Source organism: Trachymyrmex cornetzi, unplaced genomic scaffold (genome assembly GCF_001594075.2).
Source record: "Trachymyrmex cornetzi isolate Tcor2-1 unplaced genomic scaffold, Tcor1.1 scaffold156, whole genome shotgun sequence".
Classification (NCBI taxonomy): Eukaryota; Metazoa; Arthropoda; class Insecta; order Hymenoptera; family Formicidae; genus Trachymyrmex; species Trachymyrmex cornetzi.
Genome location: NW_017296157.1, coordinates 733,617 through 751,186, shown reverse-complemented (window position 1 = coordinate 751,186; position 17,570 = coordinate 733,617). Strand labels below are relative to the sequence as shown.

The 17,570-nt window shown below is 37.6% G+C and overlaps 1 protein-coding gene across 1 annotated transcript in view; it reads right to left on the bottom strand.

The window, feature by feature from the left end:
* The window catches only part of orb2 (cytoplasmic polyadenylation element-binding protein orb2), a 164,717-nt gene that overhangs the window by 60,983 nt on the left and 86,164 nt on the right, over window positions 1–17,570 (bottom strand). The window lies entirely within an intron of this gene.

The following is a 17,570-nucleotide window of genomic DNA, read 5'->3' as shown; positions in this document are numbered from 1 at the left end:
GACTGATACCTCTCACTGTCCTTAATAGTCCGTTATTCTCTCACTTTTGACATTAAGGAAAAATATATGAACGCGTATTTATATCGTCAAATGAAAAATATTGCAGAACATGTAGTCTTCACTTCTAAACAATGTCGTGTTAAGTTTCACGCGTGCACGGGCACATATACACTCGCGAACATCGTGATCTCAACATCGCATCGGTACAACCATATATACGCCTCAAACATTCCCATGACATAAGATAACCTCTGAACTTAAAACCCTTGGTTCGACCGGTCGCGGTCGGGTTCCAACCCGCGCGAACGTCCATGATGGAACGTTGTGATTTAAGAATGTCGAAATGCGCGTTGCACTCGTATATACGTTGTATTTCCACCTTCGACGACCTTCCACTTTCTTCACTGGCACAGCGCGACGTCTCACTTCCTTTATTTCTTCCGCACTTATTACGCAGTACTTTGGCTTTTAATTTTAATAAGACTTTTTATTCCCTTCGAGTCGAGTGAGAGCACGACTTAACGGGCGATGACTTTCACGCTATTAGTGTAAACTTATCCATTTGCGGAGAGCAAGATCGATATCGCAAGTGTTGTCAAACGACTTTGTCAGATATGCTATCTGGTTGTCAAATTGAGAATTTTCGGAGCCTATGTATATAGAGAAAACGGTTTTGAAGTGCCTAAAGGCCTCTTTCATCAATCTTCGGTTAAATTAATCGATGATTAATACTCGTTTTTAGTGTTTTTATCAATGTAGATTAACTTTGATGTCGGTTTAATTTACTCTTTATTCTTTTCTAATTCTTAGAAAAAGATGAAGAGAGTTAGTGGAACTGAGATTAAAATTAAACTACATTGATAGAAACGAGCTTAACTCATAGAAGTATCAACAGTAATTTAATATATCAGAACTTTTCTTCTTCAAAGGCAAACCGTGTTTAATTCTCACGTAATCGTAATGATTGAATTAATCGTCGATTGTTAATCGGAATTGATAAAAAAGTTAATAATAAATATTTAGCTAGATTAGATACAGATTTGAAAACAAATGTTTGGAACACCCCTCCCATCAAAATAATTATATAGAATACTTAAGCATGATGATAATGCCGTAAAAAGTTTTGATGTTTTAGCAATTAATTTGAATTACATAATTATTTTGAGGGGCTGATAATATTTTTTTAGAGCTGCAACTAGATAAATTTTTAGATGCTTCAAAACCGCACTAAACGTGTAAAAATACGTGGAATCTTTGAAGATTCCTATATATAGATTCCTATAAATTAATCAATGAGTATGTCCAAAGCTTATTGCAATATCGTTTATTGTTATATGACTAATATATTATAACAGATTTATTTTGTTGACGGATAAAAAGTTTCGAAAAAATTTAAAACACAAAGAAGTTGAAGTTATATTTCGAAGCTTTTGAAATTTTGTATTTTCAGACAATTATCAGTAGATCCGCCGATATATAGTTAGTATGTTATATTTTCTCTAGTAATCTAATATAATAAATACGCAAAATATCTAATAGGCTAACGTTTTCAAACAGGAAGGCATACAATTTCTGTTTGTCTGTCTTGCTTGATAAGATTAGCGTGATCCGAGAAACGTGGGATTCTCTCCTCGACATATGCGGAATGTCTCGCGAGTAACGACCGGGATTACGATTGCGAGTTGTACGTATCGGACAGATGGGTATAATCGTGTTAAACGGCAAATGGTAATACACGTTCTAGGAACTGATCTGGGATGTTCCACTTGACGATCCGTGCGTATTACTACCGTAACCCATCACCCTAATCATCTTTCAACCAATGCAAATAAGAACGAACCGATCGTTGCGGTAAAGACAGCGATGCGTTATTTCATCTTTGAAGATCTAGTCACGCAACACCGCGCACAATGTAATTCTCTCTATACAATTATCCTTCTCGTTTCAGGTATTTCTACGACTGATTAATCGTACAAAGTGCCGAGCATTGTAAGCCAATTAGCCAATTTTCTGATTAGAACACTCTCGGAACACACATTTCATTTCTTTCAAGATACATACGCTCTGAAAATTTAATCGCGAAATTAAATTAATAAAAATTTAATTAATGGAAGTCACTAATTAATTCTTCTTAGATTTCTTAAAATTTGTTTTTTGAATAATACTGTATTATACAAGCCTTCGGATTTACAGCGATAAATTGATATGGAGAATTTCTGACAATCGTCGTTGCAGCAAGATTTATCACGAATATTTTGAATAAGCACGTGATTCTTCAATATAAAAATAAAGAAATATTAATGAGGTATCACATTCAAATGCTGTAGGAACACTTATCAACTACTTTGTCAGATATGTCTTCCTCTTACATCTTTAACAAATAGGCGACCTGGGTTCTTATAACACTCGGACTGACAGGACATTTTTTCATCTTAACTTCAAAGAAGATATACCGACGTGAAATGACCATGACAGAGAAATTAATAACAAGGATAAAATATTTGCAACTTAGTGCATCCGTTCCGTCTACAATCGATCGGTTATTAACAGTTTAAAGCTAAAGAAGACGTCACGTAATCGATCCTAATTTGAATTTTAAGACCTCGGAATTACGGTGAGTACGTTACGCGTGCCTGACAGTGTTTTCTTCTGCAGGCCGTGGCATCGTGACTAATTTTCTACACCGTTACAATAATAGCAAGCGCAAGCGCAAAAACGTTTTCCGTGCGTCCGGTCGACGAACTTACGCACGGCAAATAAAGTAGCGATACCATTTCACGTCGCGTGCGCCAAAGTAACAGTTATTAGCAGATTTATCAAGACATCGATCGCTTTTCGTTCGTAAGTACCTTGAAAGTATAAAAATATAAATAACAAGGAAGAATATATAAAATATAAATAACGATACTTTATTCCTCGATTATTTTTATGTTTCGTCCTTATCCTAATTTTCATAGGATATTTTTTAAAGGTATTTTTAACACTATTAATTTCAAGCAAAATGTATATTTTAATATAGTTTTAATTCGCACATGATGTTCTCCAAGATATTTCGACACAAGGTTGTGAAATAATGCGAGATAATTAAATTTCCCGCAAGAAAGTTAATTTCTACCACGTTTATCAGGTGCTGTCATTACCTGAGCGTCGACGATAAATATTGATTGTCTGAGAGTCGCCTGAATAAAGGCGCCTGTCAACGATCGCGCGTTCAAAAGCGGAGAAGCGAGTGAGCGCAAGCGGGGAATGTGGAAGCGTCGTTTTCACATTTTGCGAAATCGCATCGCGTCTATGGCGCTCTTTAAAGGTTGATTCACCGCCGAAGAAGAAGAAGAAGAGATCCGCCTGCCGTGCTCGTGCCGGCAATAACATTACCCTTCATCAATTTGTTCCACGGATTTTACTTTCACGGTGCGTCTATTCACATATCGATCGCTATTATCGATTATTCGGTCAGCACGTGAGCGTGTAAACCTGTTCACGCAGCGTTACACCGTTGGAAAATTTGTTTAATTTTACACGTTCACGCGTCCCAAACGGTCCATTCAAATTTTCGTGTAAATTTAACACAAGATGAATGTGTTAGAAAGTAACACTGCAAACATTATGTAAAAGAAATTGACACAAAAAGTGTAATTACTGATACAATTTGTTAATTTTATTGAGAAAATATACTTTCACAGTTTGCTTACAAACTGTGAAAGTACATTTATGTATTTTATTCGTTCATCTTAGAATTTACGTTTTTAACACTTTATTTTTATGTTATTTATTCACTTACTCATAAATTATGTTATTTTGACATTAAGGAATGTTGAATATTAATATAACACAAAATATATTTGAATAACATAATCACATTATACTAAATTAACAATCGAATATGTTTTAATACCAAATTAATATCAATTTAATATCAAATTTTAACACAAGAACTTGAATTTTTAACACAAATACAAAATGCTTTTTATTAAGAAAAAAAAAATCATCGGAAAATTGAATCTCAATCGCCGTGAAATTGTGAAACAGTCACCAGTGAAGTGTAACAATTTATTTCGTCAATAGGTGCTTTCCATTTGGTGACACAAATCGATACAACTATCGTTCTATTTTTATTACTCACTGAAAAGTCAAGAAAGAAGTTTCACGTATCTAACTGTTACTATTACTCCAGTGTATGCGTTCCAGATATAAACGTCCAGCAAACAAGCACTATTTGTCATCATTTTAACGTCAAAATAACGTCTTTAAGTCAGCTTGTTTGCTGGGCGTTTCTCAATGTACTTTCTTTTATTGACACTAAAGCTATTGACTTTTCCACGGCTATCACTGCCTACTGACAGTTATCACAACTATACACGGAGGGAGAAAAGTCGGTAAATACATATCGGTTATCACCGAGTCAATTTGCAATAACAAACGTAACAAGTTTTAGCAACTCGCGATTGGATGTATCAAAGTGAAATCTTATGGGATAATAAACGTTTTTATAAGCGTCGTAAATTTCGCTGTAAAGAAGTTAATTGTTAATCCGCAATCGGCGACTCCCTGGTGACCGCATGTCTTAAGACATGCTCAATTACGAAATCTCAACGAGCGGTAGCGCCCAACAACGAGTGCTGCGTGGCCATGCGGAAAGGAAGTCGACGATGTTCTTTCCTTCCCTAGACGGTGGGGCTTGGCTACCTCCGGTTACATCGTCGTTATTGCGATATGACTTTATCTCCTTGTGGGTTCACCGATAGCGTCCTGCGCGCTCGCACGTTGCAAAAGCAAAGATCCTACTCATAACATTGCGATTTTATCTTTCCCAATGATACTAATTAATTCGACAGCTTCGAGTCAAAACACGGAGAAGGTATTGAAAAATGACATTGAAAGGTAGAAATAAAAGCGCTAAGCACTTATGAAGTAATCATATTTCCGTGGCAGCCTTGCGTCATGCCTTTATCGTCATTATGTAGGTAACTTGACATTTTGCATTCAAAAGAATTCTCTGATTCTATATAGCGACTTCGCGTTCAAAGGCGACAGGTCCACGGTACGTACTAGGTCTCGAGACAACACTTTATCTTTGCCTCTGATAGAACTGAATTTTTTAAGAGGTCATTCAGGGTTTCTACGACTGAACTTTGGAATGATCTTCTGTATAAGGTTTGAAACGCGAATTCTATCGACTCTATTCTATTTCAAGAGGAGTTTCTACGAATGTATTCGTTCAATTTACATTCTTAATCTCCTTCTTTCTGATTCTTTTATTCATGTGTTTGTGTTTTTACGTCGTGTTGAGCTTATAAGTATACGCGTTATGAATAATTTTAAATACGATTCAGTTAAACATGACTGGTAGATACACCGGACTGACTTTTATACATTTGTATTTACTTGTTGAATTATCTTATTTTTATTATTTTTCTTATTTCTTTTAAATTTATGTATATACTGAAGTTATTTGTATTATGTAACTTTGTATTATGGCATGTTTCTTTTTCTTTTCTTTCATGTTTATTAAAAACATGAAAGAAAAGAAAATATTTATAATGTTTCTGTGTTTGAGGAGATATATTATTCCAGGATGCTGAATAAACAACGATTCATTCATTCACTCATTTATCACCTTCGTCCCATAGAGAACAGGTATATCGACAGATAAAAAAAAGTTGAAAAAAAAAAGGAAATACGAGATACAGCTTTCTCTCGAAGCTGCGACACGCCGAGAAGAGACATGTGAAATCTAATAGTCCCGAGTGCACGTTTCGATCCTACGCGATTGTGCCCACGTGCCACGTGCTTCAAGTACGCTCGATTACTCCCTCTTACGAGAAGATTACTTGCCGCAACTGTGCGTCTTTGTCGAAATGCTCCAGTTCCAACGGAGAATGAGATACAAATTTCCACATCTAAATAGACTCACATCTGTATTTTTTTAAATTGCTCCAGATGCTGTTTCCCTGTTTCATCTATATTTAGCTAGCAGTAATCGAAAAATAATAGAAATCTATACGATACATTAAGATCTCGGACGTTCCAGATATACGTATTTCTATTTTTAAATATTACCAATGTATTATTCAAAGAACATTTTGTTTCAAAAAATACCTCAGTAGATGTGAATATTGTGGGAAGAAGTAGATGTGTACAATATTCTGAAAATACTTTAAACGTCAAAGTATGTGTGTGCTACACAGAAAGAACGATTTTGCTGAAGTACCAAAAAATTTAGCTAGATATAGATCTGAAAATAATTTTGTTAGACCATTAAAATTTTTAGGTGCGACACTCAAACTGATTGCTAGAATGTTAAAATTTTTAGGTAAGACACTCAAGCTGATTGCTAGAATGTTAAAATTTTTTCAATCAATTCGAGTATCCTACCTAAAAATTTTGTGGTCTGACAAAATTATTTTCAGATCTGTATCTAGCTAAATTTTTGAAATACTACAGCAAAATTGTTTTCTCCGTGCGGTAGTTACATACTATATATTAATATAAATAAAATATTTGTAAAGATGTTCTTGAGATAGCCCGTGCTTATGTGGAATATCTCAAGGATATTACGATTTCCCAGCAAGATATCTTGACGAAATCCCGTAGATTTCCTCCGGTTGTGGAGAAGCCAAAATTGTGCGACGTTGAAACTCTCGTCATAGCAACTTTTTATTATACAAAGAGAAGCTTTTTTTGGAAACCTTTCTAACTTTGTAATTAAAATAAGATATACCCTGGGATAATGTATTCTTTATATCAGAATATAATACCTATATAAAAACAGATTTTAACTAAATTCTGTTGTCATAAAATTTATTACGGCTAGACCGTTTGGATTCTAATTTAACCGACTTTCTCGATTATATACAATTATTTATTATATTCAATATACTTCAAGCAATAATTTTCACACAGAAATGTAAGCCACTTAACGTAAGCAATCGTTAAATGAATTCACGTCCAGGAAGCGATAAATTTTGTTTCTTGCAAATTCCAAGTCTCGCTTATCTATCGATAAACATTTGTCGCGTTGATAATAATGAAAATGAAATGTCGTCGCGTCGGCGGATTTGCGAAATATATCGTCGACGAGCACAGGCCTGTTGCGATTGGCCCGACAGTCCAGTTCCTCGGTTGCTCGCGCTCACGGAAGGTACTTGCATATATACACAGTATCTCGAGACTCTCGAGCAATCTCTCGACAAAATTGCATCATGCTTTAAACAACTTTCAATTGCGTAAATTAATACGCGTTGCCATCTGCCTAATTATCTGAAGTACCGAAAGGACAGGCGTGGAAAAACCTACGGCCGACAGACGCGCGCTACAAGGATATTCGCTTACGAAATACGCAAAAGCGTGCAATACACGCGCGAGATGCAGATTGAAGCGCATTCTCATGCGAGGAGTTACAATTGTGACGACATGTCGTCTCTCTTTATTCGCGGCAAGATGATTTCAGAAATTACGCACTATTGTCGGTTTCCCGCAATTTCGTCAGTGTGAAAGCGTTATTAGTAGTTCGAGGAATCGATCCAATCGTACCAGTCAATAAATCCAGTTTTTTTCAATTATCACGTTTTCCTTCATTTATCACGTTTATTCTCTCTCTCTCTCTCGCTCGCTCGCTCGCGCTCTCTTTCTCCCCGAGCGGTAAAGCTCTGATTCGCATCAAACGCCTGTCGAGTCAAAAGCCTCTCTCCACTCGAGAGATACGTCGATGGGAGCCAAAGTCTGAATATTCGCCCGATAATAATGATAAAGGACGAACAATCCTAAACGTAACAGGCTTCTCGATACATTATCCAAGGGAGATCCACGCTCCCTTCTCTACCTTCCTCGTGAAGATCTCGGCAAGGAAATAAATGAGATAAGTGCGGTACGAGTCAATGACTCACTTTTCCCCCGTTCGAGGGAAAAATAGTTCGAGCTACGAAGCCATGACGATTTGACTTTTTGCCAAACGATCCTGTCCCCCGCGACACATCGACACTCCGTTAGATAAAATTTCCGAGCGCTTTCTCCTCCGCCGTTAAAAACCTTTGCGGATTATTCTCCTCGCGCTCGATCGACCGAGCGCAGCGAGCGGCTCCGAATTACTATGCAAGAGACTCCGGAGCTGTATTTGCGCCGTCTGATTTCTTTAGACTTGTAAACAAAGACTGAGTAATGAACACACGTAGCATGAATCATTTGAGGAAAGTGATACAAATTTCGCTTGTTCCAGACAAATTATGATGCGTTTCACTCACGATATTAAATTGTAAAGTAGCTGTAATTCATTTTAACTTCGTTAAAATTCATTAAAATGAACGTAATTTTTAAAAAAGGGGTTTAAAGCTAAAATCTCTATTTTTGGAAGTTCAATGTCTTTTCAGTTTCTGTGTTTGATAATTTTTATATACCTATAAAAAAAACTACGAGCTGAATAAAATAAAAAATTTTCTTCCCACTTGGTGGGCTTGTCACGTGCCCAAAAACACTTGCGAAAATTTTCAACTTCTAACGTGAAAGTTTAAAGTTTTTTTTCTACAAAATTATTTTTAGAATTTTTTAAAAAACAATTTTTTTTTAATTTTTCAAAAATTCATCAGATTTTTTTGTTACTATAAGTTATTTGAATTAAATGAAAGAAGCATTTTGATTTTGATTCAAGAACTCCGTTAAAAATCATCGTATTGCAACATAGAAAATGGATCCTTAAAGCTAAAACATAGTTCTATTAAATGGTATAATTGTCAATTTTTTTTTTTTAAACATGTAGACATAAAGTATTCAAATAAAGTAGCGCTACGAACTTTTGTGCCGATCTAACAAATAGAATACGAATTTTATAACCATATAATAAATTAAATTTTGAAGTTTGTTAGTGCTGCTTCGGTTTTGTTCTTGCTGACATGGCTGTCAGCAATTGTTAAGAGATCATCTTGCTTGAGTGATTTTATGATTGCGGGCGCGATTGCGAAATACCCGGTAGCAGTGGAACAAGGAGCGGTAGAAAGAAAAGAAAAAAAAGTGAGAAAGTAACGCGATCGCGTATATCTGCGACATCACGATTTTCATGTGAGATTTACTGAGTCTCTAACGAGAAGCGACTAACGGCCTTCTCTTTAGTGATATCGTTGGAGGATCAGCTGTGTGTGGAAAAACGATATCTCGATTGGAATGCGAAGCACATGTGAGGTCCTCGCGCAAGAATTCGTCGACAGATCACGATCGTGAGATACTCTCGAACGCGGAAGTTCTATCCAATCGAAGAACAACGCCAGGAAGATCAGGTTCAGGGCCGCAGCCGGAACTTCTCGCGAGTTGTTAAATTTACGCGATTCGTTAAAAAACGTAAATCTTGTCGACGAAATGTAAAACGATGAAAACATAGTGCTAAGCGTACATTAACAAATTTCTTTAAAATTCCTTTCCTTGTTTCTTAAAAATCATTAATTTTTGAAAGATAATAAGAGGACTGATAAGCCAAATAGATATTCTACTCTTATTTTATATTTTTATTTCTTATTATTTATTTTGCTTTATTTGTTATTTCTACATAGAAGGGGGGAATGATTTTGCTGAGGTATCTAAAGATTTAGCTTAGAAAATAATTTTGTTGAGTAATCAAAATAATCATGTAGGACGCTCAAACTAGTTATTAAAATGTCAAAACTTTTTGTAACATTGCTTATCATGCTTGAGATTCCTACGTAATTATTTTGATAGCTCAACAAAATTATTTTCAGAACTGTATCTAGCTAAGTTTTTAGATAAAAGTAAAATCGTTCTGTTTATATTTCATGTTTATAACGCTTTATCGCGTTTTTAAATTCAAATCGCCAACGCATATCTATATAGTCTATCGACTTTTGCCGGTCATGAACTCGTGTTTCTGACTAGATTCGACTACCGCACCGGGATAACGATCGGAACGAAGCGCCCCCGGATTCCCCATGAATTTACGAGCTTCTCACGTATGTCGATCCGTGCGCCAGATGCAAACTAGCGGTGCCTCGATACATAAACGCCGCGTTCGCTGATGCCATACTTGTCTTAAACGCGATTGCGGTTCCCCATCGTGTAGATCTGAGCGGAGCGTACCTACTATTATCTGGATGATGCCGAGTTACTGAATTTTTGCGTCCGCCACTCGCAGCTGTACACCCTGTTTAATCGTCTGTACCGACGAGCGACCGGGGCACCGTTGCTCGTAAACGGATGCAAGGATCCTCCGTCCGACATGGAACGCTGAGTTTCACGGAATATTCGAACATGTTCGACACGATGCGTCGATGACTGGCGATAAACTCCCTCGTTATCGCAAACGTTGTAGAAATTATCAAGTGCTGTACAATGCAATTTATTTCTCGTTTGTGGCTTTGTAAAATTGTTTGAGTGAGAAATCATGTCGTCGCTCAAAATCCTAATTGTTATACATTTCATGCATTTCTCAGGTAGACGTAAACATAATGATAAAAAAAAATTCAATGCCAAAATTAGTGAAAAAAATTTTCTAAGAGATAATCACACCCGAGTAAAAATTTTGACCCTTGATTAAATGACATGGAACGCTGAGTTTCACGGAATATTCGAACATGTTCGACACGATGCGTCGATGACTGGCGATAAACTCCCTCGTTATCGCAAACGTTGTAGAAATTATCAAGTGCTGTACAATGCAATTTATTTCTCGTTTGTGGCTTTGTAAAATTGTTTGAGTGAGAAATCATGTCGTCGCTCAAAATCCTAATTGTTATACATTTCATGCATTTCTCAGATAGACGTAAACATAATGATAAAAAAAAATTCAATGCCAAAATTAGTGAAAAAAATTTTCTAAGGGATAATCACAGCAAACAAATAATTTAAAATATGACGTCTTAAATAAATTAACGATTTTGAATTACAACCATATCATCAAAGTAGGTTTTATCTAGTTTATAGAACATTTAAATAGGTGCAAACTATCCTTAAGAATGTCAAAGTAGTATCAAAATTTCGACTCGGGACAGCAAACAAATAATTTAAAATATGACGTCTTAAATAAATTAACGATTTTGAGTTAATCTAAAAGAATTTGAAAAAATTATTCTACCTAAGTCAACGTTAAAAATATCTCTATCGTTGTGACGTTATCATTTAGAAAAAAAATAGTTTCTCGTCCACACATAAATCCGTCTATATCAGAAAGATTTGCGTTATCGCATGCAACTTATCTGATAATTTTCCATTTTACCTACGGATTTTTAGGGAATTCTGAAAACCTTCGCTTGACAATCTCTTCATCAAACATAAGGTTTCCCAACCGTTTATATATCACTTTCAAAAACATACTATACCTGTCTCAATTATGGGATATCGCCCGTGGCGATAATGTCAGGAAAATACGCCAATCACCATGCATGTCTCCTGTCTACTTGTTTGCCAATATATCTTTTTTTTTTTTCATAGAGCAATCATTATCGTCCTGTCACCTTAAACGGGAAATTCTCATTACCTTCGTATCTTTTCCATTTCATCCTTAATTATCGCTAGATTTCTAATATTGAAACAACATAACTTGATATATTTCTATAATTTGATCTAATTATTTTTACGATTAATTACTTAATTTTAAGCCCCTTTCGTTTCACACGCTTATTTTGCTAGACTCGTTAAGTTTTTGCGCAGCATCACAGTTATTCTTTAAGGAATTTCTAACAGATATCTATGGAGAATTCAAGCGAGATAATTATTCACTTCCTCTCTATTTAATAATAAATCGATTCCTCTTTAGTTCCACCTTTCTTCCTTTTGCAGCATCGTCGGCATCTCATACCGTGAGAACTCGACTACGTCACTCCACGTTGATGTTCCGCGACCTTAAGGCCAATCTCTGCGCTGAAGAACTCTCATAGAGGCTGTCGCTTCTGCTTGGTTCCGTCTCTCGTATTCGAATAAATTTTCCGGTATCCTATGAGAGGCATTTTCATTCACAAATACTCTCGAAGAATATCCTCGAAGAATATCCTCGAAGAATACTTTCGATAAATGGTGCATTCGGTTGGTCTGCGAATCGCGTTATCTCCAACGCGAGGTTTCCGACCGGCGGCAAAAATGCGCGTTTATCTCGTTACTTTTTATTACTAACGAGTCCAAGTCCGGGGATAGATTTCCACGTTCGAGCTTCTGGTATCTCGACCAGAGAGTCTCATAAAGACTTATCTCAGGCGAGCAAGTATCGATTTTCATTCAAATAGTGTCGGTACTGGTCTAAGCGCAACATTGCAGACGTGATGATAGCCGATATAAATATTTCTCTCGCCTACGGAGAAGCAATGTCGTGAAAACGTAGGTACTTAGCCAGAAAAGCCATCAACGCGGCCACTCATACGCCTATCCGACGCATTTTGTGGCCGTTCCGTTGCTGGTGGGAATGCTGTTAACGCAACGTGACATTTCTCGCATGGAAAGCGACATTTATTTATTTCATCGTGCGCGAATCGCGCGAGAATCGCAGTTTGCGTTCTTACTCCTAGCATGATGTCGTTATACGCGAATCGTGCGCCTCGCCGGGTACTTCCCGTAATTGAAGCTGATTAAAAATTGTAATTCTCGCGGAAGGTTTCTCGCGAAGCGAACCGAGAAGCGTCACCGATATAAGCGACAGATAAATACAGCCGAGCACGGGCATCGTTACGTTCATGACCGTAAATCATGTCGACGATTCCTCTTCGGAAGCGAGCACTCGGACGAATCGCGGGCATATATCACGCTTTGTTATTTTTATTTTCTCGATATGGGGATTAGGATTTTTAAACATTAACTTATTCTCTCAAGCGCACTAACAAGCGTGTTTTTAGTTCAAACAAACACTTTCTGAACATTACAATGAAAATGTAACATAGATTAATAGAAGAAGCGATTCGCAAACCAATTATACGCTCAAGAAATTACACTTTTTGCGGAATAGAACTGCAGGAAAAGGAAATGACGTCGCAAAACTAATCTGCAGCTTATCGGCACTATTATTTGTATACGTTTGTAAAACAAAGATTAGTCACTGTTGTCACAATGATACGAAATTTTTAAGAGCGGGATTGTTAGTAGTTACAAAGTATTTAATGTTTATTCAAAATAAATGATACTCAATAGGTACTTTATTTTAAACATAGTTATAAATCAAACGTCATAAATTTGATAGTATCCAACTAGCCTGTGTATAAGTCATCTAAACGGATTATAATGATAAATTCGTTACAAGCGGGGCAATATTTCGTATGATTAATGCACGTCACGGCATCTATTATTAAGCAAATCGATATTGAAATTCAACCTCGACGAGTCGCATTCAAAATTAGCGAAATGTCAAACGGTCAAATCGGTTATTCTCGGCATTGACTCGGGGCGGAGGTAAACCACGTGCGGTAGGGCTTCGTACAAGGCAAGCCATCAAGAGGAATTTCTCTCCCTCGTGAAAGAAAGAGAGAGAAGGCAGAGAAACGAGAGAGAGAGAGAGAGAGAGAGAGAGAGGGAAAGACAAATGTGTGTACAAAAGACCAAAGACAAATATCATCGGGAAGATGAAAGCACGTGGCTGCAGTCCGATGAGATGCGGAATGTTTAAAAAAAGGACAATGACACAGGAGAGTTGCAGGAGCGCGCGATAAGAAGACGGAAGAGGATTATTCGCACGTGAGATCCGCAGGACGATCCGAGTTCCGCAGGTTCGAATTGCAAACGGGCGAGCGAGCGAGCGAGCGAGCGAACACCGTAAACTGTCACGATGACAAACGAAGGCCGACATGTGCTTGAAAGCCGCGCCAGCGCGTTCTAAGTGCGGTAATAGCGCACTCGCGGCGAGTAACGACAGATGCTAGCCGAGGAGAGCTCGCGGAGAGCCACGGCAGGCCTCCTTCGGATGATCCCGCGGCAGTTCCTGTATTGTTCCCTCGCGCTCTCTCGCTTTGCTGATCCGCCGCGCCGCAACTGCAACTGCAACGCGCGCGCGGGCGCTGGCAAGGCGGTTTTCTCCGCTTTTCTCTTCTTCGTCTTCGTCTTCTACGTCCGAGATGCTGCGCGGCGCGATGAGAGATCATTGGCACGGAGAAAACAAAGGGTATAATGGTCGAAGGATACAATGGTCCATTGTTGCAGCCCGTGCTATTTGTCGAATGAAGTTAATAATTGGCGAGTAAAGGGGGAGGACTCTGACAGAGATCATTTCCTGACCCGATTTTTTCTGGCTTTCTTGCTGGAGGTCAAATATCGCCAGCTGTATGATGTTTCATGAATCTTGGTTTTGATAGATCCATATAGTATTATATATCGTTTATAGCAATATCTTGGCAATTAATCCTTAACTACAGCTATGAAAATTACATCTAAGTTTAAAAGCGTTCTATTTGAAATACAAAATGCAAATGATTTTACCTTACGGCGATTGAGAAAGGTTCAACATTTATTTACACTTTTTAAAACACCTTATAATACTAATCGTTCAGATTGTATTAACCGTCTAAAATTTTTGCTTCTAATTCGAATAACCCGTTGCTGTAGTCGAGAGTTGAAACTAAAATTACAATTATAAAAAAAAAAGCAATTAAACCTTTCGATAAAGATTCTTATTAATCATTGTCATAACAATGGAAATGTTTTTTCCTGAAAGTAATCTCGCGAATCTTTCAATGTGAAATTTTATTTTATTTGATCGCAAGCTACGCGTTCGAGCTCTTCGGTTCCACCAAACGGTTTTAACCCGAAACTGGCGGTGACGGGGTATTATTCGCAGACGCTGGAATAGAAAGGCGTTGGCAGAAATTCCATCGTAATCAATTTTCACTTGGCGCGCCTGTCACAATGAGTTCGCGCGGACAATCGAATTTTCTCTATCCCCGTTTCTTTGGAGCGCATCCATTCGCGAGCTTCATGCCGGCACCGATGCGCCGCGCATCAATGCGATGGTACTTTGGCAGCCGATCGAAGATTAAACGGTGCAGCGATGTGGTCTATTTAACGCGGAATCGACAGCCGCGAGAATCCCATGGCTTCGATTATCCCGACCGAATCACGTTCTCGAAATAACTCTCTTCGCATTAATTTCCCTTCATTGTGGAAATTACACCTGAGATAATCCAAAATCTAGATTGCATAGCTAGAATCTATACACATATATAACGAGTTATAATCGTTGCATGATTATTTTTTGCCTATAAAATATTTTATAAAATGCATACCTAAAATAGATTATCACAAATTTAAGAAAAAATTATACATTATATGAATATACGTATCATTCTGTTTAATGAATATAAATTTATGATTTATATTCATTAGACAGAATGATATGTATATTTTTAAAATGCAAGTCTTTTTCGAGTTATGATTTAATACAATCTTGTTACCAAAACAAATTTTCAATATTGTGAAATGACTTTCTCAAGCATTTCGTATTAATTAATTCAAGTATAAATGCTGGATATTAATTGAATTTATTACCAACACCCGCAATTTGAGCTGACATCTCGTAATAATTGATTTGAATTCTCGTAGTCATGGATTTGAATTTTAATTAACCGCACTTCCTACAGCATATCTTAAACAGATTTCCATACCCGTTCCACAGGCGATACTTTATCTAAATAACAAGTATAGTCACGAATATAATAATGGTCACGTGTAACAACTCCGTATTATCGTCTGTATACTCCGTCCAGAAATATAAGCTCCGAACAATATAATCGTCGCCCTTTGTAACAACTTCAAACACGGTTGAGGGCCATTTAGGGCGAATGTAATCAGCGGAACTTGACCCGCGGGAAACCACCGTCGGACGTGCTAATGAAACGCGTGCATTTTGTCGGCCAGCCGACATCTTTGACTATCACCGGGCAAAGTTAGTTAATTAACGCTAACAATGGTCGTTGACGTGGATTAATACCCGTAGTAAGACCCGTTTGTCATGGATGCGATGCGACGCGATCGATAGCCAACGTTTGATCCGATGCCATGCCACATTCCGGTTGAAGGTTGCGCGCATATCTCGTTACGCGGATTGCACGTCTCCGCGACGTGCATCGCGACTGTCATATGCAACGTGCGTGCACGCGTACGATGGCAAAGGTCCTCCTTGAAACCTTGTAATAGTTGCATCGGATTGCTGCGATGTACGCAATCACCGGCGGAATTCGCGTTCGTAAAAGCGATTAATGTCGTGTATGGAAACCGGTCTCTCCGCGCTGCTTTTGAATTGGCCTGCGTCCGATCGCGAAATCGCCGCGAGAAAGATATTCCATCATTCGAGGGATTGCGGCTTGAAACAGGAACGGCTAATGTTTATTCTTGAACTTGAAAGGTAAAAAACGAACTAATAATTTATTTCCTCGGAGAGAGAGGATGTGAGATAATTTTTACAGCTTGTCAACTGCCTTCGTACGCAATCAAATTGATAATAATGTAAATGAATTGTGTAGAAAAAGTAATAAGTGTTAGGAGAACCGTCAAACCGGAAAGATATTATCGCACTGGTCGTTAGTGGATTCCACTAGTCTGATCGATCGACCGCTCGAAGAAGCCTTTAAATCCTTAACACACGGTTAAGAAATCAATCGCGTTCGCAGAGCGGATGATTCAGGTGTTGTGCACTTTCAAACGACGCCGAAGCACCGGTCACGTGCCAGCCCGGTCGGCGTGTTCTGTAATTCCCTATTAATGCTAGGTATCGCGAGATAGTATATATTGGTATACGGAATGTGTGCTAGTGATGATTGGCGATGGTTAATATCGATCGTTATTGGCTTGAGGCATCAGAGACGTCTGAAAATATTTGGCCGCTTGTGAGAGAATGTCGTAATACAAGCTCTGTAGTGACTGGAAACTGAGTTATTAACCTTGGCATAAAGCTTTCGATGCATGCCTCGCACGCAACGTGCTGTAATACTGGTCGAATTTTATTCGCAGTATATCTAACGCAGTATATCTTTCATACTATATATCAAACAACATAAAACAACATTAAAATAAACAGAAATAAATAAATTTCATTTACAGATTTTATGGTAATTCTAAATAGAATACATGCACGAAAATGACGGTGTTTTATTAAAATATATCTAAAAATTTAGTTATAATCTGAAAATATAATTTTATTGAATCATTAAAAAATAATTATGTAGGATTCTCAAACTGGTTGCCAGAATATTCAAACTTTTTGCAACATTTAAGTTTCTTATATAATTATTTTGACGGTCCAACAAAATTATTTTTAAATTTGTTATCTTCCTAAACTTTTAGATATTTCACCAAAATTGTTTTCTCTGTGCCTCAGATTAAAGCAATGAAATGGAAAGCAAATAAAATGAAATACGCAATAGAACATACTTCAATAAAATGCAAGCAATAGCGAAGATGACGAATGACTATAAATCATTCGGGGTTGAACGGTTAGAAATTGGATTAAGTCCGCGAAACGTGTCGTAATAGAAGCTGAATCTGTCAACGTATCGAACAAATCGGCGGTCGGTCTGGTGAAAGTGTTAGAAATCCACCTTTGGTTCCAAATGTGGCCCGCGATGGACTACTTCGCGACTACGTGAGTTGCCCGCGACCGCCGAAAG